The 25,904-nt window shown below is 46.7% G+C and overlaps 1 protein-coding gene across 1 annotated transcript in view; it reads left to right on the top strand.

Annotated features, from left to right (window-relative positions):
* The window catches only part of TRIO (trio Rho guanine nucleotide exchange factor), a 2,940,676-nt gene that overhangs the window by 2,415,872 nt on the left and 498,900 nt on the right, over positions 1–25,904 (top strand).

The raw sequence follows: 25,904 nt of genomic DNA, 5'->3' as shown, positions 1-25,904 counted from the left end.
AACCCAGCCCCTGCAGGTGACACTGACTTCCTAATGAATCCTCTTGCCAGATTCTCTTGGATGTACCTAGACATTGCCTCCGTCTCCGGGAGAGATAACGAATAGACTCAATCCCGGGGAGGCTCAGCACCAGGCAAGAGGTCAATAGGACAGTCATAGGGGCGGTGAGGCGGAAGGGTCTCCGCAGCCCTTTAGGAGAACACGTCCGCATAGGGCCAATAGTGCTTGGGGAGAGCGGAAATATCTGCGGGTGCCTCTGTTGTCGCATCCTGAATGCACTCCCTCTGACATCTACCCTCACAGGATTTATTCCATCCCAAAATTCTCCCTGAGGACCACTCTATATGAGGTGAATGATAGCGTAGCCATGGTATCCCCAACAGGACCTCATCAATTTCCTCAGGAATGACTAAAGGAGAGATAATCTCCTGATGTGAAGGAGCCAAGGAAAGAGTGAAAGGAATGGTTTGGTGGGTAATCTGTGAGGGTAGTGTCGACTCATTTACCACTCGAACGGTTATTGGTTTGGCGAGCATCATCAGGGGTATTGCGTGTCGCTAGACGAAAGCGGATGACATAAAATTACCCTCCGCCCCAGAGTCCACGCATAGCTCTACCATAAGAGTGGATGGGCCTATAGTAATTGTCCCCTTGAAGGACAACTTAGAGGCAAACGTCGCCATGTCTAGTTTACCTCCTCAAACTCCCACTAGACGCTGACGTTTCCCCGACCACTGAGGACACTTGGAGGCAAGATGTCCTGACTGCCGGCAAACATGACAGACCTTAAGTGCACGAGCGGTCCGGGACTTGGACCCCGCTCTTGACACCTCTATGGCCTCATGTGACTCGGGTGACTGGGCCGGAGATTCCAAACGTCTGGCAAAGGTGGGACCCAGCCGAAACCTCTGCCTACACTGGGCTCGCTCCAACCATCGCTCGTGAAAATGAAGGTCTATGCGAGTTGATACAGCTATGAGCTCCTCCAGTGTGGCGGGAATCTCCCTAGTGGCCAAAGCGTCCTTCACATGGTCAGCCAGCCCCCTCCAAAATACAGTAATGAGGGTTTTATCTGGCTACTCCAACTCAGACGCTAATGTCCGGAAGTGGACGGCAGAATGGCTGACCATGGTCGAACCCTGAGTTAAAGCCAGCAGTTGGAGCGCCATATCATGGGTGACTTGAGGTCCTACAAAGACCTGTTTCAGAGTGTCCAGAAACCGAGGAACACTCCGCACCACATGATCGTTGCGCTCCCACAGCGGCGTAGCCCATTCCAAAGCTCTGTCCGACAGTAGAGAGATTATGAATCCCACCTTTGCCCGCTCTGTGGGAAAACATGCAGCCAGGAACTCAAGATGTATACCACACTGGCTCACGAAACCCCTACAGGACTTACTGTCCCCAGAGTATTTTTTAGGCAACGGGAGGTGAGATAAAGTCGGAACAGAGGTGGCAGTGGGTAAAGCTGCTGCAGCCACGCTAGCAGCCTGAACAGCTATTGTGGTAACATCCACCACCGAGGTTGCACGCTCGAGAGACGCTGTAGTATCCACACGGTGTAAGGAATTTTAGAGAGAGTAAGCTTTAACTGCATTTTATTCTTCTCCACTTTTACTCCAGCACACAGCATAACCTTTTCTCCTTAGGCTATAACTGAAACTGAAACTAATTTCAACTCCCGCCCTCACTTTCTTAAAGAGACAGATCTAATTCTTATACATTACATCATCCCTTTTTTTGTTTATATATATATATATATATATATATATATATACCGTATATACTCGAGTATAAGCTGACCCCCATAATTTTTCCACAAAAAACCTGGAAAACTTATTGACTCGAGTATAAGCCTAGGGTGGAAAATGCAGCAGCTACCGGTGAATTTCAAAAATAAAAATAGATGCTCCATACCGTTCATTATGGCCCCATAGCTGTGCCATATAGTGCTCTGCACCGTTCATTATTGCCCCATAGCTGTGCCATATAGTGCTCTGCACCGTTCATTATTGCCCCAAAACTGTGCCATATAGTGCTCTGCACCGTTCATTATTGCCCCATAGCTGTGTCATATAGTGCTCTGCACCGTTCATTATTGCCCCATAGCTGTGCCATATAGTGCTCTGCACAGTTCATTATTGTCCCATAGCTGTGCCATATAGTGCTCTGCACCGTTCATTATTGCCCCATAGCTGTGCCATATAGTGCTCTGCACCATTCATTATTGTCCCATAGCTGTGCCATATAGTGCTCTGCACCGTTCATTATTGCCCCATAGCTGTGCCGTATAGTGCTCTGCACCGTTCATTATTGTCCCATAGCTGTGCCATATAGTGCTCTGCACCGTTCATTATTGCCCCATAGCTGTGCCATATAGTGCTCTGCACCGTTCATTATTGCTGTAGAAGCATCAAAGAAAAATAAGCAAAAAGAGAAAATCAAAAACCGTGTAACATGTTGTCCCCTTAAAAAATTAGATTTTAATCAAATATTCTTAAAAATACCACTTCCCAGTGAGAACAGAAAAAAATTATTAGATATATACACGAATCCACTAGGTGCACCTGTCATCATACGATAGCCCTGTGCTCACCTGCTGTCCCTTCCTATCAGTGGAGGTTGGCACCCTGATAGATTATTTGGCGCCCCCACTCCGTGACGGCTAACACCTGCTAGCCCTGTTAAGTAGCTAACCAGCTATAGTGGGAAAACAATGAGCAATTGAAAGAAATGAAAAAAGCGTAGGGTAAAAGAAAACTAAGGTGCACACACAGTATATAATATCAACCTCCTATATTAGAGTCCCAAATAGGACGATAAGATGCTACAGATATATATTTGGAGCATAGAGATAGTTACACTCATAAAGTTTTTTGTGTAGCCGTCCTATTGCACAACTGAAAGAGATACACCTATGTGCATAGATGGTGAGACATCAGTAGGAGGAAAGACATTAAATAACAAATGACCTGGTTCAGTCCGAGTTAGGACGTGTGCATGACAGCACTCCCCTGGTGGCATTCAGCAATAGTTATAATCAATGCATACAAAAGTGTTTAAACAGTATTGCACATCTCAACATAATTACTGGTACCCATAGGCACAACAAGAGTTTCCAGATACCATATTGGACAGAAAAAATTGCAAACGAATACATTCAACTGCACATTAAATGAGATAGTATGCAGATGCCAATAAGCATTAGTAACCAGTGGTAGGTGTCTATATTCATGCACAGTGCGGTGGACCAAAGTAAATGGTTTCAAAGGCAGCCAGTGAAGGGGGTATTATCCCCAAAAACAGACACTTAGCTGTCAGGTCTGCCTCGGTATCAGGGCACCTGCACCTTTGACCTCCGGTTCATCATATCCGTTTTGCCCCCTGAGGAACCGTATGACGGGGAAACGCGTCGGGGCGTTCTACTGACAGCTAAGTGTCTGTTTTTGGGGATAATACCCCCTTCACTGGCTGCCTTTGAAACCATTTACTTTGGTCCACCGCACTGTGCATTAATATAGGCACCTACCACTGGTTACTAATGCTTATTGGCATCTGCATACTATCTCATTTAATGTGCAGTTGAATGTATTAGTTTGCAAATTTTTCTGTCCATTATGGTATCTGGAAACTCTTGTTGTGCCTATGGGTACCAGTAATTATGTTGAGATGTGCAATACTGTTTAAACACATTTGTATGCATTGATTATAACTATTGCTGAATGCCACCAGGGGAGTGCTGTCATGCACACGTCCTAACTCGGACTGAACCAGGTCATTTGTTATTTAATGTCTTTCCTCCTACTGATGTCTCACCATCTATGCACATAGGTGTATCTCTTTCAGTTGTGCAATAGGACGGCTACACAAAAAACTTTGAGTGTAACTATCTCTATGCTCCAAATATATATCTGTAGCGTCTTATCGTCCTATTTGGGACTCTAATATAGGAGGTTGATATTATATACTGTGTGTGCACCTTAGTTTTCTTTTACCTTACGCTTTTTTCATTTCTTTCAATTGCTTATTGTTTTCCCCCCTATAGCTGGTTAGCTACTTAACAGGGCTAGCAGGTGTTAGCCGTCGCGGAGTGGGGGTGCCAAATAATCTATAAGGGTGCCAACCTCCACTGATAGGAAGGGACAGCAGGTGAGCGCAGGGCTATTGTATGAGGACAGGTGCACCTAGTGGATTCGTGTATATATCTAATAATTTTTTTCTGTTCTCACTGGGAAGTGGTATTTTTAAGAATATTTGATTAAAATCTAATTTTTTAAGGGGACAACATGTTACACCGTTCATTATTGCCCCATAGCTGTGCCATATAGTGCTCTGCGCCGTTCATTATTGCCCCATAGCTGCCATATAGTGTTCTGCGCCGTTCATTATTGCCCCATAGCTGTGCCATATAGTGCTCTGCGCCGTTCATTATTGACCCATAGCTGTGCCATATAGTGCTCGGCGCCATTCATTATTGCCCCATAGCTGTGCCATATAGTGCTCTGCACCGTTCATTATTGCCCCATAGCTGTGCCATATAGTGCTCTGCGCCGTTCATTATTGTCCCATAGCTGTGCCATATAGTGCTCTGCGCCGTTCATTATTGCCCCATAGCTGTGCCATATAGTGCTCTGCACCGTTCATTATTGCCCCATAGCTGTGCCTTATAGTGCTCTGCACCGTTCATTATTGCCCCATAGCTGCCATATAGTGCTCTGCGCCGTTCATTATTGCCCCATAGCTGCCATATAGTGCTCTGCACCGTTCATTCCTGCCCCATAGCTGCCATATAGTGCTTTGTGCCGTTCATTATTGCCCCATAGCTGCCATATAGTGCTCTGCACCGTTCATTCCTGCCCCATAGCTGCCATATAGTGCTCTGCGCCGTTCATTATTGCCCCATAGCTGCCATATAGTGCTCTGCACCGTTCATTCCTGCCCCATAGCTGCCATATAGTGCTCTGCGCCGTTCATTCCTGCCCCATAGCTGTGCCATATAGTGCTCTGTGCCATTCATTATTGCACCATAGCTGCCATATAGTGCTCTGCGCCGTTCATTATTGCCCCATAGCTGTGCCATAGAAAGCTCTGCCATTGCTGCTGCTGCTGCTGCAATGAAAAAAAAAATGCCATACTCACCTTTCTTGCTTGCAGCTCCCAGCGTCCGGTCCCGGCGTCTCTCTGCACTGACTGATCAGGCAGAGGGCGCCGCGCACACTATATGCGTCATCGCGCCCTCTGACCTGCACAGTCAGTGCAAGAGGACGCGAAGACAGAGCGGCGCCCGGCGTGTGGAACGCGGACAGGTGAATATGTAATACTTACCTGCTCCCAGCGTCCCGCTCTCTCTGCCTGTCACACGGTCTTCGGTGCCGCAGCTTCTTCCTCTATCATCGGTCACCGGCACCGCTGATTAGAGAAATGAATATGCGGCTCCACCCCTATGGGAGGTGGAGCCGCATATTCATTTCTCTAATCAGCGGTCCCACGTGACCGCTGAAGAGGGGAAGAAGCTGCAGCACCGAAGACCGTGTGACAGGCAGAGGGAGCGTCAGGACCGCCGGGACTAGGTATGCCTCAGCGCCCTCTCCCCCTCACCCGCCGACCCAGCCACCCACCGTGACTCGAGTATAAGCCGAGAGGGGCACTTTCAGCCCAAAATTTTGGGCTGAAAATCTCGGCTTATACTCGAGTATATACGGTATATACAGTGGGGCAAAAAAGTATTTAGTCAGTCAGCAATAGTGCAAGTTCCACCACTTTAAAAGATGAGAGGCGTCAGTAATTTACATCATAGGTAGACCTCAACTATGGGAGACAAACTGAGAAAAAAAAATCCAGAAATCACATTGTCTGTTTTTTTAACAATTTATTTGCATATTATGGTGGAAAATAAGTATTTGGTCAGAAACAAAATTTCATCTCAATACTTTGTAATATATCCTTTGTTGGCAATGACAGAGGTCAAACGTTTTCTGTAAGTCTTCACAAGGTTGCCACACACTGTTGTTGGTATGTTGGCCCATTCCTCCATGCAGATCTCCTCTAGAGCAGTGATGTTTTTGGCTTTTCGCTTGGCAACACGGACTTTCAACTCCCTCCAAAGGTTTTCTATAGGGTTGAGATCTGGAGACTGGCTAGGCCACTCCAGGACCTTGAAATGCTTCTTACGAAGCCACTCCTTCGTTGCCCTGGCGGTGTGCTTTGGATCATTGTCATGTTGAAAGACCCAGCCACGTTTCATCTTCAATGCCCTTGCTGATGGAAGGAGGTTTGCACTCAAAATCTCACGATACATGGCCCCATTCATTCTTTCATGTACCCGGATCAGTCGTCCTGGCCCCTTTGCAGAGAAACAGCCCCAAAGCATGATGTTTCCACCACCATGCTTTACAGTAGGTATGGTGTTTGATGGATGCAACTCAGTATTCTTTTTCCTCCAAACACGACAAGTTGTGTTTCTACCAAACAGTTCCAGTTTGGTTTCATCAGACCATAGGACATTCTCCCAAAACTCCTCTGGATCATCCAAATGCTCTCTAGCAAACTTCAGACGGGCCCGGACATGTACTGGCTTAAGCAGTGGGACACGTCTGGCACTGCAGGATCTGAGTCCATGGTGGCGTAGTGTGTTACTTATGGTAGGCCTTGTTACATTGGTCCCAGCTCTCTGCAGTTCATTCACTAGGTCCCCCCGCGTGGTTCTGGGATTTTTGCTCACCGTTCTTGTGATCATTCTGACCCCACGGGGTGGGATTTTGCGTGGAGCCCCAGATCGAGGGAGATTATCAGTGGTCTTGTATGTCTTCCATTTTCTAATTATTGCTCCCACTGTTGATTTCTTCACTCCAAGCTGGTTGGCTATTGCAGATTCAGTCTTCCCATCCTGGTGCAGGGCTACAATCTTGTTTCTGGTGTCCTTTGACAGCTCTTTGGTCTTCACCATAGTGGAGTTTGGAGTCAGACTGTTTGAGGGTGTGCACAGGTGTCTTTTTATACTGATAACAAGTTTAAACAGGTGCCATTACTACAGGTAATGAGTGGAGGAAAGAGGAGACTCTTAAAGAAGAAGTTACAGGTCTGTGAGAGCCAGAAATCTTGATTGTTTGTTTCTGACCAAATACTTATTTTCCACCATAATATGCAAATAAAATGTTAAAAAAACAGACAATGTGATTTTCTGGATTTTTTTTTTCTCAGTTTGTCTCCCATAGTTGAGGTCTACATATGATGTAAATTACAGACGCCTCTCATCTTTTTAAGTGGTGGAACTTGCACTATTGCTGACTGACTAAATACTTTTTTGCCCCACTGTATATATATATATATATATATATATATATATTGTGGGAATATAGCTCAGCAGGGATCTTTGCTTTGGCCCAAGCAGGTGGCTATGGAGTCACAACGAACAATAGCAGGCTAGCGAGTATGTGTCAGGTGTATTTATTGTACACATTGTTACAAGTGCCAAACATGAAATAAAATATCTAAGGCCGTCTGGCCACTAACTAACAATAAGATTCTAACTACAAAAAAAACCTACACAACAATGGAATTAGTGCAGCCTTACTGTGTCAGCTTCCCAGACCAGCAGATGAGAGACTGAGATCCCAGCAGTTCCTGATTATATCAGCTGAAGCAGTCAGGAGTCAAAAGCTGGATTGCATGTGTGGAAGGGAAGCACCAGTCCTTTCAGGCTGATCACTAAAGAAAACCAGGACCGGATTACAGTGAAATAAACAACTTCACAATCAATACCGTGATGCATATGAAATGAAACGGGGAGAAACATATCTGTTTTCTAGTACCTCTCCCCTTGGAACCTCACATACCCCCTTCCTCCATATCCTGGTAAGCTTGGGAGTAAACACATATGTACGAGCACAGAGGGTACATTTATGGACATTTGTGGAAGATCAGCCAGCCCGCTCACAAATGCATGATCTTATCCATCTAGTAAAAAAAATGGCTGCAACCAGAGATTTTGACATCTGCAGAGATGGTGGAACGTGTTGTTCTAGACAAGTACCTGCGGTCCTTGCCCCCTAAGATACAGAGATGGTCGAACGCTACAATGCTTCCGAGAGCCTACTCCAAGGGACGTTATCACCTCTCTGGACTACCAAGAAATCGCCGGTATATACTGCAAAACCTACGTCATCTTCAAAAGAAGAGAACGTCGCGATAAAGGGTAGCAGACCCACAAGGGACTATGGAGGCGGTACGGTCTCACAGCAAATCAGCAGACCCTATCAGGTGTCTCCAGCGACGAAGCAAGGACCTATACAATGTTTGCAATGTCACAGGCTTGGCCATGTAGCAGCTAACTGCCCAATGACTACATAGCCAATGGAGTGTAACACTATGAAACGCCTTTCGTTGTATGTACAGTCGATCTGTGTTGCAGAAGTCCTCACAGGAAATGAACGACACTTGTGTTGCCTCGAGGTTGATGGCTATAGTGTGAATGCCGTCTTGGATTCCGGCAGTCAAGTAACTCTGGTACATGCCAGTTTGGTGGACCCTAGAGCCCTAACGAACTTAACCCTGGGCATTAGTTGCATCCATGGCGAGACGGAAACTCCAGTACCTGGTCAAGTGGAAGGGTTATGGTCAGGAAGATAATTCCTGGGTTTTTGCCTCTGATGTTCATGCTGCCGATCTAGTTCGTGCCTTTCATTTGGCTCATCCTGATCGGCCTGGGGGCTCTGGTGAGGGTTCGGTGACCCCTCCTCAAGGGGGGGGGTACTGTTGTGAATTCTGTTGTCGAACTCCCTCCTGTGGTCGTGAATGGTACTTCGGCGAGTTCTATCCATGGACTCCCTCTGGTGGCTGTGAGTGAAGCTGCTGCTTCTGAGGTTCCTGACACAGGTGACGTGGTTTATCCTTTGGTTGGCTGCTCTATTTAACTCCACTCAGATCGTTACTCCATGCCAGCTGTCAATGTTCCTGCATTGGTTCAGTTCGCTCTTGGATCTTTCTGGTGACCTGTCTTCTCCAGCAGAAGCTAAGTTCCTGATAGTTATTATTTGTTCATTGTTTCCTTGTCCAGCTGGTTATCATGATTTTGTCTTGCTAGCTGGAAGCTCTGGGATGCAGAGTGGCATCTCCGCACCGTTAGTCGGTGCGGAGGTCTTTTTTTCACACTCTGCGTGGTCTTTTGTAGTTTTTTGTGCTGACCGCAAAGATACCTTTCCTGTTGTGAATTCTGTTTCAAGCTCCCTCCTGTGGTCATGAATGGTACTTCGGCTGGTTCTGTCCATGAGCTTCCTCTGGTAGTTGTGAGTGGGGCTGCGGCTTCTGAGGTTCCTTCCACAGGTGACGAGGTTAATTCGTTAGCTGGCTGCTCTATTTAACTCCACTTAGATCTTTGCTCCATGCCACCTGTCAATGTTCCAGTATTGGTCTTGTTCACTCCTGGATCGTTCTTGTGACCTGTCTTCCCAGCAGAAGCTAAGTTACTGCTTGTTTTTCTCTGGTTTGCTATTTTTCTGTCCAGCTTGCTATTTTGATTGTTGTCTTGCTTGCTGGAAGCTCTGGGACACAGAGGGAGCGCCTCCGCACCGTGAGTCGGTGCGGAGGGTCTTTTTGCGCCCTCTGCGTGGTCTTTTTGTAGTTTTTTGTGCTGATCGCAAAGCTGCTTTTCCTATCCTCTGTCTGTTCAGTAAGTCGGGCCTCACTTTGCTAAATCTATTTCATCTGTGTGTTTGTAATTTTCATCTTTACTCACAGTCATTATATGTGGGGGGCTGCTTGTTCCTTTGGGGAATTTCTCTGAGGCAAGGTAGGCTTTATTTTTCTATCTTTAGGGCTAGCTAGTTCCTTAGGCTGTGACGAGGCGCCTAGGGAGCGTCAGGAGCGCTCCACGGCTATTTCTAGTGTGTGTGATAGGATTAGGGATTGCGGTCAGCAGAGTTCCCACGTCTCAGAGCTCGTCCTATATTATTAGTAACTATCAGGTCATTCCGTGTGCTCTTAACCACCAAATCCATTATTGTCCTGACCACCAGGTCATAACAGTACAGGTGGCCCAAAGTACTAATGCATCTCAATAGAGGGTTAAGAGAAGTTCTGAGACCATTTTTTGTTTCTTTGCAGTGTGTTTTGTCTCTCTTTTCCCCTTTACCTCTGGGTAGTTCAGGATACAGGTGTAGATATGGACATTTAAGGTCTGTCCTCTTGTATGGATAATCCCACTGCAAGGGTACAAAACATTCAAGATTTTGTGGTTCAGAATCCAATGTTAGAGCCTAGGATTCCTATTCCTGATTTGTTTTTTGGGGATAGATCTAAGTTTCTGAATTTCAAAAATAATTGTAAATTGTTTCTTGCTTTGAAACCTCGCTCCTCAGGTGACCCTGTTCAACAAGTGAAAATCATTATTTCTTTGTTACGTGGCGACCCTTAAGACTGGGCATTTTCCCTTGCGCCAGGAGATCCGGCATTGCGTGATGTTGATGCGTTTTTTCTGGCGCTTGGATTGCTTTATGATGAACCAAATTCAGTGGATCAGGCAGAGAAAATCTTGCTGGCTCTGTGTCAGGGTCAGGATGAGGTACAGATATATTGTCAGAAGTTTAGGAAGTGGTCTGTACTCACTCAGTGGAATGAATGTGCCCTGGCAGCAATTTTCAGAAAGGGTCTCTCTGAAGCCCTTAAGGATGTCATGGTGGGATTTCCCATGCCTGCTAGTCTGAATGAGTCTATGTCTTTGGCCATTCAGATCGATCGACGCTTATGTGAGCGTAAAGCTGTGCACCATTTGGCGGTATTATCTGAGCATAGACCTGAGCCTATGCAATGTGATAGGACTTTGACCAGAGCTGAACGGCAAGAACACAGACGTCGGAATGGGCTGTGTTTTTACTGTGGTGATTCCACTCATGCTATCTCCGATTGTCCTAAACGCACTAAGCGTTTCGCTAGGTCTGCCACCATTGGTACGGTACAGTCAAAATTTCTTTTGCCGTTACTCTGATCTGCTCTTTGTCATCCTATTCTGTTATGGCATTTGTGGATTCAGGCGCTGCCCTGAATTTGATGGACTTGGAGTTTGCTAGGCGCTGTGGTTTTTTCTTGGAGCCCTTGCAGTATCCTATTCCATTGAGAGGAATTGATGCTACGCCTTTGGCCAAGAATAAGCCTCAGTACTGGACCCAATTGACCATGTTCATGGCTCCTGCACATCAGGAGAATATTCGCTTTTTGGTGTTGCATAATCTGCATGATATGGTCGTTTTGGGGTTGCCATGGCTACAGGTCCATAATCCAGTATTGGATTGGAAATCTATGTCTGTGTCCAGCTGGGGTTGTCAGGGAGTACATGGTAATGTTCCATTTTTGTCTATTTCGTCATCCACCCCTTCTGAAGTCCCGGAGTTTTTGTCGGATTACCGGGATGTATTTGATGAGCCCAAATCCAGTGCCCTACGTCCTCATAGGGATTGCGATTGTGCTATCGATTTGATTCCTGGTAGTAAGTTTCCTAAGGGCCGACTGTTCAATTTATCTGTGCCAGAGCATGCCGCTATGCGGAGTTATGTAAAGGAATCCTTGGAGAAGGGTCATATTCGCCCGTCGTCGTCACCATTGGGAGCAGGGTTCTTTTTTGTGGCCAAGAAGGATGGTTCTTTGAGACCTTGTATTGATTACCACCTTCTTAATAAGATCACAGTCAAATTTCAGTACCGTTTGCCGCTGCTGTCTGATTTATTTGCTCGGATTAAGGGGGCTAGTTGGTTCACCAAGATAGATCTTCGTGGTGCGTATAATCTTGTGCGTATTAAACAGGGCGATGAATGGAAAACAGCATTTAATACGCCCGAGGGCCATTTTGAGTACCTGGTTATGCCATTCGGGCTTTCCAATGCTCCATCAGTATTTCAGTCCTTTATGCATGACATCTTCCGAGAGTACCTGGATAAATTCCTGATTGTATATTTGGATGATATTTTGGTCTTCTCGGATGATTGGGAGTCTCACGTGAAGCAGGTCAGAATGGTGTTCCAGGTCCTTCGTGCGAATTCTTTGTTTGTGAAGGGGTCAAAGTGTCTCTTTGGAGTTCAGAAGGTTTCATTTTTGGGTTTCATTTTTTCCCCTTCTACTATCGAGATGGACCCTGTTAAAGTCCAGGCCATTTATGATTGGACTCAGCTGACATCTGTGAAGAGTCTGCAAAAGTTCCTGAGCTTTGCTAATTTTTATCGTCGCTTCATCAGTAATTTTTCTAGTGTTGCTAAACCGTTGACTGATTTGACCAAGAAGGGTGCTGATGTGGTCAATTGGTCTTCTGCGGCTGTGGAAGCTTTTCAGGAGTTGAAGCGTCGTTTTTCTTCTGCCCCTGTGTTGTGCCAGCCAGATGTTTCGCTTCTGTTTCAGGTCGAGGTTGATGCTTCTGAGATTGGAGCAGGGGCTGTTTTGTCGCAAAGAAGTTCTGATGGCTCGGTGATGAAACCATGTGCCTTCTTTTCTAGAAAGTTTTCGCCTGCTGAGCGCAATTATGATGTTGGCAATCGAGAGTTGTTGGCCATGAAGTAGGCATTCGAGGAGTGGCGTCATTGGCTTGAAGGAGCCAAGCATCGCGTGGTGGTCTTGACGGATCACAAGAATTTGACTTATCTCGAGTCTGCCAAACGGTTGAATCCTAGACAGGCTCGTTGGTCGCTATTTTTCTTCCGTTTTGATTTTGTGGTTTCGTACCTTCCAGGCTCTAAGAATGTGAAGGCTGATGCCCTGTCAAGGAGTTTTGTGCCCGACTCTCCGGGTGTTCCTGAGCCGGCGGGTATTCTCAAAGAGGGGGTAATTTTGTCTGCCATCTCCCCTGATTTGCGGAGGGTGCTGCAAAAATTTCAGGCTGATAGACCTGACCGTTGCCCAGCAGAGAAACTGTTTGTCCCTGATAAATGGACTAGTAGAGTTATCTCTGAGGATCATTGTTCGGTGTTGGCTGGTCATCCGGGAATCTTTGGTACCAGAGATTTGGTGGCTAGATCCTTTTGGTGGCCGTCTTTGTCACGGGATGTGCGTTCTTTTGTGCAGTCCTGTGGGACTTGTGCTCAGGCTAAGCCCTGCTGTTCTCATGCCAGTGGGTTGCTTTTGCCCTTGCCGGTCCCGAAGAGGCCCTGGACGCATATCTCTATGGATTTTATTTCGGATCTCCCTGTCTCTCAAAAGATGTCGGTCATTTGGGTGGTTTGTGATCGCTTCTCTAAGATGGTCCATTTGGTACTCTTGTCTAAATTGCCTTCCTCCTCTGATTTGGTGCCATTGTTTTTCCAGCATGTGGTTCGTTTACATGGCATTCCGGAGAACATCATTTCGGACAGAGGTTCCCAGTTTGTTTCGAGGTTTTGGCGAGCCTTTTGTGCTAGGATGGGCATTGATTTGTCTTTTTCCTCGGCTTTCCATCCTCAGACAAATGGCCAAACCGAACGAACTAATCAGACTTTGGAAACATATCTGAGATGCTTTGTTTCTGCTGATCAGGATGATTGGGTGTCCTTTTTGCCTTTGGCTGTGTTCGCCCTTAATAATTGGGCCAGCTCGGCTACTTTGGTTTCGCCGTTTTTCTGCAATTCTGGTTTCCATCCTCGTTTCTCTTCAGGGCTGGTTGAGTCTTCGGACTGTCCTGGTGTAGAAACTGTGGTGGATAGGTTGCAGCAGATTTGGACTCATGTGGTGGACAATTTGACATTGTCTCAGGAGAAGGCTCAACGTTTCGCTAACCGCCGGCGCTGTGTGGGTCCCCGACTTCGTGTTGGGGATTTGGTTTGTTTGTCATCTCGTTATGTTCCTATGAAGGTTTCCTCTCCTAAGTTTAAGCCTCGTTTCATTGGTCCGTACAAGATTTCTGAGGTTCTCAATCCTGTGTCATTTCGTTTGACCCTTCCAGCTTCTTTTGCCATCCATAATGTATTCCATAGGTCATTGTTGCGGAGATACGTGGTGCCTGTGGTTCCATTCGTTGATCCTCCTGCCCCGGTGTTGGTTGAGGGGGAGTTGGAGTATGTGGTGGAGAAAATTTTGGATTCTCGCATTTCGAGACGGAAACTCCAGTACCTGGTCAAGTGGAAGGGTTATGGTCAGGAAGATAATTCCTGGGTCTTTGCCTCCGATGTTCATGCTGCCGATCTTGTTCGTGCCTTTCATTTGGCTCGTCCTGGTCGGCCTGGGGGCTCTGGTGAGGGTTCGGTGACCCCTCCTCAAGGGGGGGTACTGTTGTGATTTCTGTTGTCAAGCTCCCTCCTGTGGTCATGAATGGTACTTCGGCTGGTTCTGTCCATGAGCTTCCTCTGGTAGTTGTGAGTGGGGCTGCGGCTTCTGAGGTTCCTTCCACAGGTGACGAGGTTAATTCGTTAGCTGGCTGCTCTATTTAACTCCACTTTGATCTTTGCTCCATGTCACCTGTCAATGTTCCAGTATTGGTCTTGTTCACTCCTGGATCGTTCTTGTGACCTGTCTTCCCAGCAGAAGCTAAGTTACTGCTTGTTTTTCTCTGGTTTGCTATTTTTCTGTCCAGATTGCTATTTTGATTGTTGTCTTGCTTGCTGGAAGCTCTGGGACACAGAGGGAGCGCCTCCGCACCGTGAGTCGGTGCGGAGGGTCTTTTTGCGCCCTCTGCGTGGTCTTTTTGTAGTTTTTTGTGCTGACCGCAAAGCTGCCTTTCCTATCCTCTGTCTGTTCAGTAAGTCGGGCCTCACTTTGCTAAATCTATTTCATCTCTGTGTTTGTAATTTTCATCTTTACTCACAGTCATTATATGTGGGGGGCTGCCTGTTCCTTTGGGGAATTTCTCTGAGGCAAGGTAGGCTTTATTTTTCTATCTTTAGGGCTAGCTAGTTCCTTAGGCTGTGACGAGGCGCCTAGGGAGCGTCAGGAGCGCTCCACGGCTATTTCTAGTGTGTGTGATAGGATTAGGGATTGCGGTCAGCAGAGTTCCCACGTCTCAGAGCTCGTCCTATATTATTAGTAACTATCAGGTCATTCTGTGTGCTCTTAACCACCAGATCCATTATTGTCCTGACCACCAGGTCATAACACTTTCCTATCCTCTGTCTGTTTAGTAAGTCTGGCCTCCCTTTGCTGAAACCTGTTTCATTTCTGCGTTTGTGACTTTCATCTTTACTCACAGTCAATATATGTGGGGGGCTGCCTTTTCCTTTGGGGAATTTCTCTGAGGCAAGGTAGGCTTTATTTTCTATCTCTAGGGCTAGCTAGCTCTTAGGCTGTGAAGAGGCGTCTAGGGAGAGTCAGGAACGCTCTACGGCGATTTCTAGTTGATGTGATAGGATTAGGGCCTGCGGTCAGCAGAGCTCCCACATCCCAGAGCTTGTCCTGTGTGAGTTTAACTATCAGGTCGTACCGGGTGCTCCTAACCACCAGGTCATAACAGTCGTGCACGCCGACCGCCATCTTACTTCTGCCAATCTTAGCATTGGGAGAGGTTGCTGCAGCTGCATGAGAAGAAGTGATATAGTTAGGGAGGGAAGATTAACCCCGAAACTGCTTGTGCTGTAGCGATTTCCACTGTCCAACACCACCTTTTCTTTGCAGGGACAGTGGAGTTTATATTTTTGTGCATCAGCGCTGTAGCTTATTAGGCTGCCTTATAAGGCTCCCTGATAGCTGCATTGCTGTTTGTACGCCGCTGTGCAAACCAACTGCTTTTTTAAAAGCAAAAATCCTGTTGCTCCTTTCTGCACAGTTCTCTTGTTTATTTGTCCACACTTTTATGTGCAGCAGTCCTTTTTATTGCTGCCATACTTGTCCTGAGATCATTGTAGGGAGATTGAAATTGTACTACAGCCCTTGTATTTTTTTATATATCTTCCAGCCACGTTCTGCCACTTACATTGTGTAGTGTACTACACTGGGCCTGAGTTTTGTTGCAGTCTCCCCCCAAAAAAGGTAGATTGAAATTGGCACTAAGTGGATCTACGTCACAGTTCTGTTAGTTTGTCGTACATCTTCCAGCCACGTTCTGCCACTTACATTGTGTAGTGTAATATACTGGGCCTGAGTTTTGTTGCAGTCTCCCCCCAAAAAAGGGAGATTTAAATTGGCACTAAGTGGATCTACGTCACAGTTCTGTTAGTTTGTCGTACATCTTCCAGCCACGTTCTGCCACTTACATTGTGTAGTGTAATACACTACGTCTGAGTTTTGTTGCAGTCTCCTCCCCCCAAAAAAGGGAGATTTAAATTCCCCACAAGTTTATATACACCTTCTACCTTGTTTCACAGTACCATATAACGGTTGTTATTTTGGTTGGATTTTTCCAAAAATGAGTCTGGTGGAAGAGGCCGTGGGCGGTCGTTGCCAGCTGGTACTGATGGTGGTGGTGGAGCATGTGGTGGTAGTGGGAAAAGCAAAATAGCACCAAAGGCTCGAGGTGTTGAGTCAGCGTCATCGTCTGGCTATACAAGGCCTCAAAGGCTCCCTTATCTGGGAGTAGGAAAACAGCTTTTAAAGCCAGAGCAGCAGGAAAAAGTTTTGGCTTTCCTTGCTGACTCAGCCTCTAGCTCTTTCGCCTCCTCTTCAGAAGGTGTGAAATCTAAAAGCAGCGAGTTGTCTGTGGATGCTCCCAGTCAGGAACAAGTTGCTTCCTTGTGTCCTTCATCCAAACCAAAAGTGAAGGATGCAGCAGGCGACACTACAGTTTACTCCATGGAGCTCTTTACACATACTGTGCCTGGGTTAGAGAGGCAAATTGTTAAAAGCCCATTACAAGATGAATCGGACAGCTAGATTATTATGCGGTTCCATTGACTCAGATCACTACATTGCCCTCGCAGTGTACTGAGCCAGAATCTGACCCTGATGAGACTATGGTGCCCCGTCACGAACGCTATAGCACCTTACATGGTGACACAGAGGAAGGTGCAGATGACATTGAAGAGGAGGTGATTGATGACCCAGTTGTTGACCCAGATTGGCAGCCATTGGGGGAAGAGGGTGCCGCTGCCAGTAGCTCAGAAGCGGAGGAGGATGATCCGCAGCAGCCATCTACATCGCAACAGCTTTCATCTGGCAGGCCCGTATCTGGCCAAAAATGTTTGTCAAAACCAAAAACAGTTTTAGGACAGTGTGGCCATTTGGTGAAAGTAGCACAGCGTGCAATGCCTGAAAAGGTAATCCATAGTAGGAAGAGTGCTGTGTGGGAATTTTTTAACCAAGCTCCGAATGATCAGTGCAAAATTATCTGTAAGAAGTGCTCAAAGACCTTTAGCAGAGGGAAGAATCTGCTAAATTTAAATACAACATGCATGCGTAGACATTTAACCAGCATGCACTTGCAAGCCTGGACTAACTACCAAACGTCCAGTACCGTTGGTGCACCTGCTCAGAATGAAAGTAGTCAGCAATGCTACATTGCTTCCCTCACAGTAAGCCCACCGGTTAGGACGCCACCAGCAGCAAATGTGGAGGTATCGTCGCAAGGCCAAAGCAGTCAGGGAATCACAAGGTTCTTGGTAGGAAACACTGTAGGAAGTCCAACATCAAGAATACCATCACCAACCCTCTCTCAATCTGCCATGTACACCATCACCCCCGCTAGTTCCACCATATGCAGCTCTCCAGTCCAGCTCACCCTACAAGAGACTCTCGTTAGGAAAAGAAAGTACTCATCCTGTCAGGGTTTGAACGCCCACATTGCTAGACTAATCTCATTAGAGATGATGCCCTACCGGTTGGTTGAAAGTGAAACTTTCAAAGCCCTGATGGCCTATGCAGTACCACGCTGTGACCTACCCAGTCGACACTTCTTTGCGAGAAAAGCCATCCCAGCCCTCCACCAGCATTTCAAAGACTGCATTGTCCATGCACTGAGGCAATCAGTCAGTAGAAAGGTGCACCTCACAACAGATGCATGGACCAGTAGGCATGGCCAGGGACGTTACGTGTCCATCACGGCATACTGGGTTAATGTGGTGGATACAGGGTCCACAGGGGACAGCCATAGTGGGACAGTTCTGCCTAGCCCACGGTCTAGGAAATAGTTTGCTGTAGGCGTTCGCCACCCTTCCTCCTCCTCCAGAAGTGAAAGCTCGTCCACAGAGCGCAGTCGCACGACCACTCCATCCGGAGCTGCCAGTGTTGCACACGAGGTGTCCCATTATGGAACTGCTAGTGGTAAGCCTCAGCAGGCTGTGCTACAATTGAAGTGTTTGGGCGACAACAGACACACCGCGGAAGTACTGGCCGAGTACTTGCAGCAAGAAACTCAGTCATGGCTGGGCTGTGTACATCTTGACGCAGGCAAGGTAGTCAGTGATAACAGAAGGAATTTTATGGCTGCCATAGCCCTTTCAGAACTGAAACACATTCCTTGCCTGGCTCACACCTTGAACCTGGTGGTGCAGTGCTTCCTGAAAAATTATCCGGAGTTACCAGCCCTGCTCCTGAAGGTGCGAAGACTTTGCTCGCACATCCGCCGATCACCCGTACACTCCAGCCGTATGCTGAACCATCAGCGATCGCTGAATCTTCCCCAGCACTGCCTAGTAATCAACGTTGCAACAAGGTGGAACTCCACACTGCACATGCTTCAGAGGCTGTGTGAACAGAGGTGTGCTGTCATTTATTTGTGGGAGGATACACATACACGGGCAGGCTGCTGGATGGCAGACATGGAGTTGTCTGATGTGCAGTGGTCGAAAGCTCCAAGACCTCTGTCAAGTCCTTCAGTGTTTTGAGGAATGCACATGGCTGGTAAGTGCAGATGACGCCATCATAAGCATGAGCTTCCCACTAAGCGTCTGCAGCCAAGGAGGAGGGAAGCCTTGATGACAGTCAGCCATTGTCTGGTCAGGGAACTCTCCTGGAAGAGGTGGCGGACGAAGAGGAGGAGGAGGATGGGGATGAATATTTATGGGAGGAGGATGCTTCTCAGGGGGCAATAGAAACTGGTGGCGTTGCAAGGTCAGGTACAGGGTTTTTGCGGGCCACAAGTGATGTTGATTTGCAAGAAAATGCTCCTCAACCCAGCACAAGCAGGGAATTGACACCTGGAACATTGGACCACATGGCAGAGTATGCCTTGCGTATCCTAAAAAGGGACCCCCACATTATTAAAATGATGACCGATGACGATTACTGGTTGGCCTGCCTTCTGGATCCATGATACAAAAGAAAATTGCAAAATATCATGCCACATGAGAACCTTGAGCAAATATTGGCTACTGTCATGATCCCAATGGCAGGGGATCACTAAAGGACAAGCACAGATACAAACAAGCTCTAGGGCGATGGAAACTGAGCTGACCGCGACCCTGAACCTAACACACAAATAAAAGTAGCCGGGGAACGTGCCTACGATGATCCTAGACGTCTCGCTCCAGCCGAAGATCTAACTACCCCTATTAGAAGAAACACAGACCTCTCTTGCCTCCAGAGAAATACCCCACAGAAATAGCAGCCCCCCACATATAATGACGGTGAAATGAGAGGAAAGCACATACGCAGTATGAAAACAGTTTCAGCAAAATGAGGTCCGCTAAAGCTAGATAGCAGAGGATACAAAAGTGAACTGCGCGGTCAGCGAAAAACCCTTCAAAAAACCATCCTGAAATTACTTGAACTCATGTGCCAACTCATGGTACATGAGGAGCAATTTCAGCCCACTAGAGCAACCAGCAGCAGAGAATCACATATCTGCAGGCTGGACTAAAAACCAAATAAAGCAAGACACCAAAACAGGAAAATCCAAACTTAGCTTGACCAGAAGGTTCTAGGAGCAGGGAGCAGAGGTAACAAGACACACTGGATACATTGCTAACCGGCGAGGAAATGCCAGCAAAGCCAGGTTAAATAGGAAACTCCCATATCCTGATGGAACAGGTGGAACCCAGAGACCCAGGAAAGACAAGTCACCCAGTACCATCAGTAACCACCAGAGGGAGCCCAAAAACAGAACTCACAACAGTACCCCCCCCTTGAGGAGGGGTCACCGAACCCTCACGAGAACCACCAGGGCGACCAGGATGAGCCCTATGAAAAGCGCGAACCAAATCATCAGCATGAACATCAGAGGCAACCACCCAAGAATTATCCTCCTGACCATAACCCTTCCACTTGACCAAATACTGGAGTTTCCGTCTGGAAACACGAGAATCCAAGATCTTCTCCACAACATACTCCAATTCTCCCTCCACCAGCACTGGAGCAGGAGGCTCAAGCGAAGGAACAACAGGTACCTCATACTTCCGCAACAACGACCGATGGAACACATTATGAATAGCAAACAATGCCGGGAGATCCAAACGAAACGACACAGGGTTAAGAATTTCCAAGATCCTATAGGGACCGATGAACCGAGGCTTAAACTTAGGAGAAGAGACCTTCATAGGAACAAAACGAGAAGACAACCACACCAAGTCCCCAACAAGAAGTCGAGGACCCACGCGGCGACGGCGATTAGCAAACTGCTGAGCCTTCTCCTGGGACAACTTCAAATTGTCCACCACATGACTCCAAATCCGATGCAACCTATCCACCACCATGTCCACTCCAGGACAATCAGAAGGTTCCACCTGACCAGAGGAAAAACGAGGATGAAACCCCGAATTACAAAAGAAAGGAGAAACCAAGGTAGCAGAACTAGCCCGATTATTAAGGGCAAACTCGGCCAGCGGCAAAAAGGTAACCCAGTCATCCTGATCAGCAGAAACAAAACACCTTAAATAAGTTTCCAAGGTCTGATTAGTTCGTTCAGTCTGGCCATTCGTCTGAGGATGGAATGCAGACGAAAAGGACAAATCAATGCCCATCTTAGCACAGAACGTCCGCCAAAATCTAGACACAAACTGGGATCCCCTGTCAGAAACGATGTTCTCAGGAATCCCATGCAAACGAACCACGTTCTGAAAAAACAGAGGGACCAACTCAGAGGAGGAAGGCAACTTAGGCAAGGGTACCAGATGAACCATTTTAGAAAAGCGATCACACACAACCCAGATGACGGACATTTTTTGAGAGACAGGGAGATCCGAAACAAAGTCCATGGAAATGTGCGTCCAAGGCCTCTTCGGGATAGGCAAAGGTGACAACAATCCACTGGCCCGAGAACAGCAAGGCTTAGCCCGAGCACAAACCCCACAAGACTGCACAAAAGAACGCACATCCCTCGACAAGGAAGGCCACCAAAAAGACCTGGCCACCAAGTCTCTAGTACCAAATATTCCAGGATGACCTGCCAACGCAGAAGAATGGACCTCGGAGATGACTCTACTGGTCCAATTATCCAGAACAAACAGTCTCTCAGGCGGACAACGATCAGGTTTACCCGTCTGAAACTCCTGCAAAGCACGTCGCAAGTCTGGGGAGACAGCAGACAAAATCACCCCATCCCTAAGGATACCAGTGGGTTCAGAATTTCCAAGGGAGTCAGGCACAAAACTCCTAGAAAGAGCATCCGCTTTCACATTCTTTGAACCTGGCAGGTATGAAACCACAAAATTGAAACGAGAGAAAAACAGTGACCAACGAGCCTGTCTAGGATTCAGACGCCTGGCAGACTCAAGGTAAATCAAATTTTTGTGATCAGTCAAGACCACCACACGATGTCTAGCACCCTCTAGCCAATGACGCCACTCCTCAAATGCCCACTTCATGGCCAAAAGTTCCCGATTACCAACATCATAATTCCGCTCAGCCGGCGAAAACTTTCTAGAAAAAAACGCGCATGGCTTCATCACTGAGCAATCGGAGCTTCTCTGTGACAAAACCGCCCCCGCTCCAATCTCGGAAGCATCAATCTCAACCTGAAAAGGGAGCGAAACATCTGGCTGACGCAACACAGGAGCAGAAGAAAACCGGCGCTTAAGTTCCTGAAAGGCCTCCACAGCCGCAGGAGACCAATCAGCAACATCAGCACCCTTCTTAGTCAAATCCGTCAAAGGCTTAACAACACTAGAAAAATTAGTTATAAAACGACGATAGAAATTAGCAAAGCCCAAGAACTTCTGTAGACTCTTAAGAGATGTAGGCTGCGTCCAGTCACAAATAGCCTGAACCTTGACGGGATCCATCTCAATAGTAGAAGGGGAAAAAATATACCCCAAGAAAGAAATCTTCTGGACTCCAAAGAGACACTTTGAGCCTTTTACAAACAAGGAATTGGCCCGCAGGACCTGAAACACCTTCCTGACCTGCTGAACATGAGACTCCCAGTCATCAGAAAAAACCAAAATATCATCCAAATACACAATCATAAATTTATCCAGATATTCACGGAAAATATCGTGCATAAAGGACTGGAAGACTGAAGGAGCATTAGAAAGTCCAAAAGGCATTACCAAATACTCAAAATGACCCTCAGGCGTATTAAATGCGGTTTTCCACTCATCACCTTGCTTTATTCGTATAAGATTATACGCACCCCGAAGATCAATCTTAGTGAACCATTTAGCCCCCTTAATGCGAGCAAACAAATCAGTCAACAATGGCAAAGGATACTGATATTTTACGGTAATCTTATTCAAAAGACGATAATCTATACAAGGCCTCAAGGAACCATCTTTTTTGGCCACGAAAAAAAACCCTGCTCCCAAAGGGGACAAAGATGGACGGATATGTCCCCTTTCCAAGGACTCCTTAACATAATCCCGCATAGCAGTATGCTCTGGCACTGACAGATTGAACAAACGACCTTTAGGAAATTTACTGCCTGGATTAAATTTATAGCACAATCGCAATCCCTGTGAGGAGGAAGCGAACTGAGCTTAGGCTCCTCAAAAACATCCCGATAATCAGACAAAACACAGGAATCTCAGAAGGAGTAGATGAAGCGATAGAAATCGGAGGTGCATCATCATGAACCCCCTGACAACCCCAGCTTAACACAGACATTGATTTCCAGTCAAGGACTGGATTATGAGTTTGTAACCATGGCAAACCAAGTACTAGAACATCATGCAAATTATACAGTACCAGGAAGCGAATCACCTCCTGATGAACGGGAGTCATACGCATGGTCACTTGTGTCCAGTACTGAGGTTTACTGGACCAAAGGTGTAGAGTCAATTCCCTTCAAAGGAATAGGGACTTCCAGAGGCTCCAGACTAAACCCACAGCGATTGGCAAATGACCAATCCATAAGACTCAGGGCAGCGCCTGAATCCACATAGGCATCGACGGAAATGGATGATAATGAACAAATCAGAGTCACAGACAGAATGAACTTAGACTGTAAAGTACTAATGGCAACAGACTTATCAACCTTTTTTGTGCGTTTAGAGCATGCTGATATAACATGAGCTGAATCACCACAATAAAAGCACAACCCTTTTTTCCGCCTATAATTTTGCCGTTCACTTCTGGACTGAATTCTATCACATTGCATTATCTCAGGTGACGGTTCAGACGACACCGCCAAATGATGCACAGGTTTGCGCTCCCGTAAACGCCGATCAATCTGAATAGCCATAGTCATAGACTCATTCAGACCAGTATGCGCAGGGAACCCCACCATAACATCTTTAATGGCCTCAGAAAGGCCATCTCTGAACTTTGCAGCCAGAGCGCACTCATTCCACTGAGTAAGCACCGACCACTTCCGAAATTTTTGACAATAAATTTCTGCTTCATCTTGCCCTTGAGAGAGGGCCAACAAAGCTTTTTCAGCCTGAATCTCTTGGTTAGGTTCCTCATAGAGCAAACCCAATGCCAGAAAAAACGCATCCGCATTAAGCAACGCAGGGTCCCCTGGTGCCAATGCAAATGCCCAATCCTGAGGGTCACCCCGCAGGAAAGATATAATAATCTTGACTTGCTGAGCAGGGTCTCCCGAGGAGCGAGATTTCAAAGAAAGAAACAACTTGCAATTGTTCCTAAAATTCAGAAAACGAGATCTATCTCCAGAAAAAAACTCTGGGACAGGAATTCTAGGTTCAGACATAGGAGCATGTACAACAAAATCCTGTATATTTTGAACCTTAGCGGCAAGATTATTCAGGCTGGAAGCCAAACTCTGGACGTCCATGATAAACAGCTGAGATCAGAGCCATTCAAAGATTAAGAGGAGGAGGAAGTAGCCAGGCTGCAATAAGGCTAGGCAGCAAACTCTGAGGGAAAGAGGGAAAAAAAAAAAAAAAAAAAAACTTCCTCAGACTACTTATCCTCCTACTTCAGCCAATACAATTAACACTTTGTGGGCCGGTTATACTGTCATGATCCCAATGGCAGGGGATCACTAAAGGACAAGCACAGATACAAACAAGCTCTAGGGCGATGGAAACTGAGCTGACCGCGACCCTGAACCTAACACACAAATAAAAGTAGCCGGGGAACGTGCCTACGATGATCCTAGACGTCTCGCTCCAGCCGAAGATCTAACTACCCCTATTAGAAGAAACACAGACCTCTCTTGCCTCCAGAAATAGCAGCCCCCCACATATAAGGACGGTGAAATGAGAGGAAAGCACATACGCAGTATGAAAACAGTTTCAGCAAAATGAGGCCCGCTAAAGCTAGATAGCAGAGGATACAAAAGTGAACTGCGCGGTCAGCGAAAAACCCTTCAAAAAACCATCCTGAAATTACTTGAACTCATGTGCCAACTCATGGTACATGAGGAGCAATTTCAGCCCACTAGAGCAACCAGCAGCAGAGAATCACATATCTGCAGGCTGGACTAAAAACCAAATAAAGCAAAACACCAAAACAGGAAAATCCAAACTTAGCTTGACCAGAAGGTTCTAGGAGCAGGGAGCAGAGGTAACAAGACACACTGGATACATTGCTAACCGGCGAGGAAATGCCAGCAAAGCCAGGTTAAATAGGAAACTCCCATATCCTGATGGAACAGGTGGAACCCAGAGACCCAGGAAAGACAAGTCACCCAGTACCATCAGTAACCACCAGAGGGAGCCCAAAAACAGAACTCACAACAGGCTACCAAACAAGCAACTCTTGTAGACCGTTTGGTTCAGGCATTCCCAGCACACAGCGGCAGTGATGGTTCTCACACGAGCTGTAGGGGGCAACATGGCAGAGGTGTTAGAGGTGCACAAATCCGAAGTGGTGTTGGACAGAGGGGTTTTATGACCAGGTTGTGGAGTGATTTTGCAATGACCGCAGACACGACACCACCCGTATGAGTGAATGAGACTGACTACATGGAGGATATGGGTTCATTATCTCCCTGTAGCCATAGCTTTATTAAGGCATCCTAATATGACTTTAAGGCTATTTACTTGCAGATTGTCCCTAAATTTTGTAACCGCACAGGTTCCCTTTAAAAAAAAATCAGCTCATCTGACATTTTGCTCCCTCTTTGGGTGATTGCCAGCCTCTTTAGGCTGATTGGATTATCATGAAACAAGTGTTTTTAGGGTTTGCTTTAATTAGTTCCTATGATTAAAGGGAATCAGTCCCCTCATTTTTCGCATATAAGCTGCGGCCACCGCCATTAGGGGCTTATGTACAGCATTCTGTAGATAAGCCCCCAATGTAACCTCAAAGAGAAGAAAAACAAGTTAGATTATACTCACCCACGGGCGGTCTGGGTCCGATGGGAGTCGCAGGCGTAATTCTCTGCCCTGTTGAGGCCAGATCGAAGTACTGCAGTGCGCAGGCACCACGAAAGCTCAGAGAGGCCCAGCAACTCGAAGCAAGGAGGATGACAACATCATATGAAGATGGGAGGCGCCACACCTGCGACGCCCATCGGACCCAGACCGCATCGGACCGCCCCTGTGTAAGTATAATCTAACTTGTTTTTCTTATTTTTCAGGTTACATCAGGGGCTTATGTACAGCGTTACAGACTGCTGTAGATAAGCCCCTAATGGCGGTGGCCGCAGCTTATATGCAAAAAATGAGGTGACAGATTCCCTTTAAAGGAGAAGGTTAAAGGGATCATATAGAATTAAATAGTGAACACTAAAGTCATCTTATATTCTT

This window comes from Ranitomeya imitator, chromosome 6, assembly GCF_032444005.1.
Source record: "Ranitomeya imitator isolate aRanImi1 chromosome 6, aRanImi1.pri, whole genome shotgun sequence".
In the NCBI taxonomy this organism is placed as follows: domain Eukaryota; kingdom Metazoa; phylum Chordata; class Amphibia; order Anura; family Dendrobatidae; genus Ranitomeya; species Ranitomeya imitator.
Note: the sequence above shows the minus strand (reverse complement) of the source record. Positions and strands in the feature narration are given on the sequence as shown.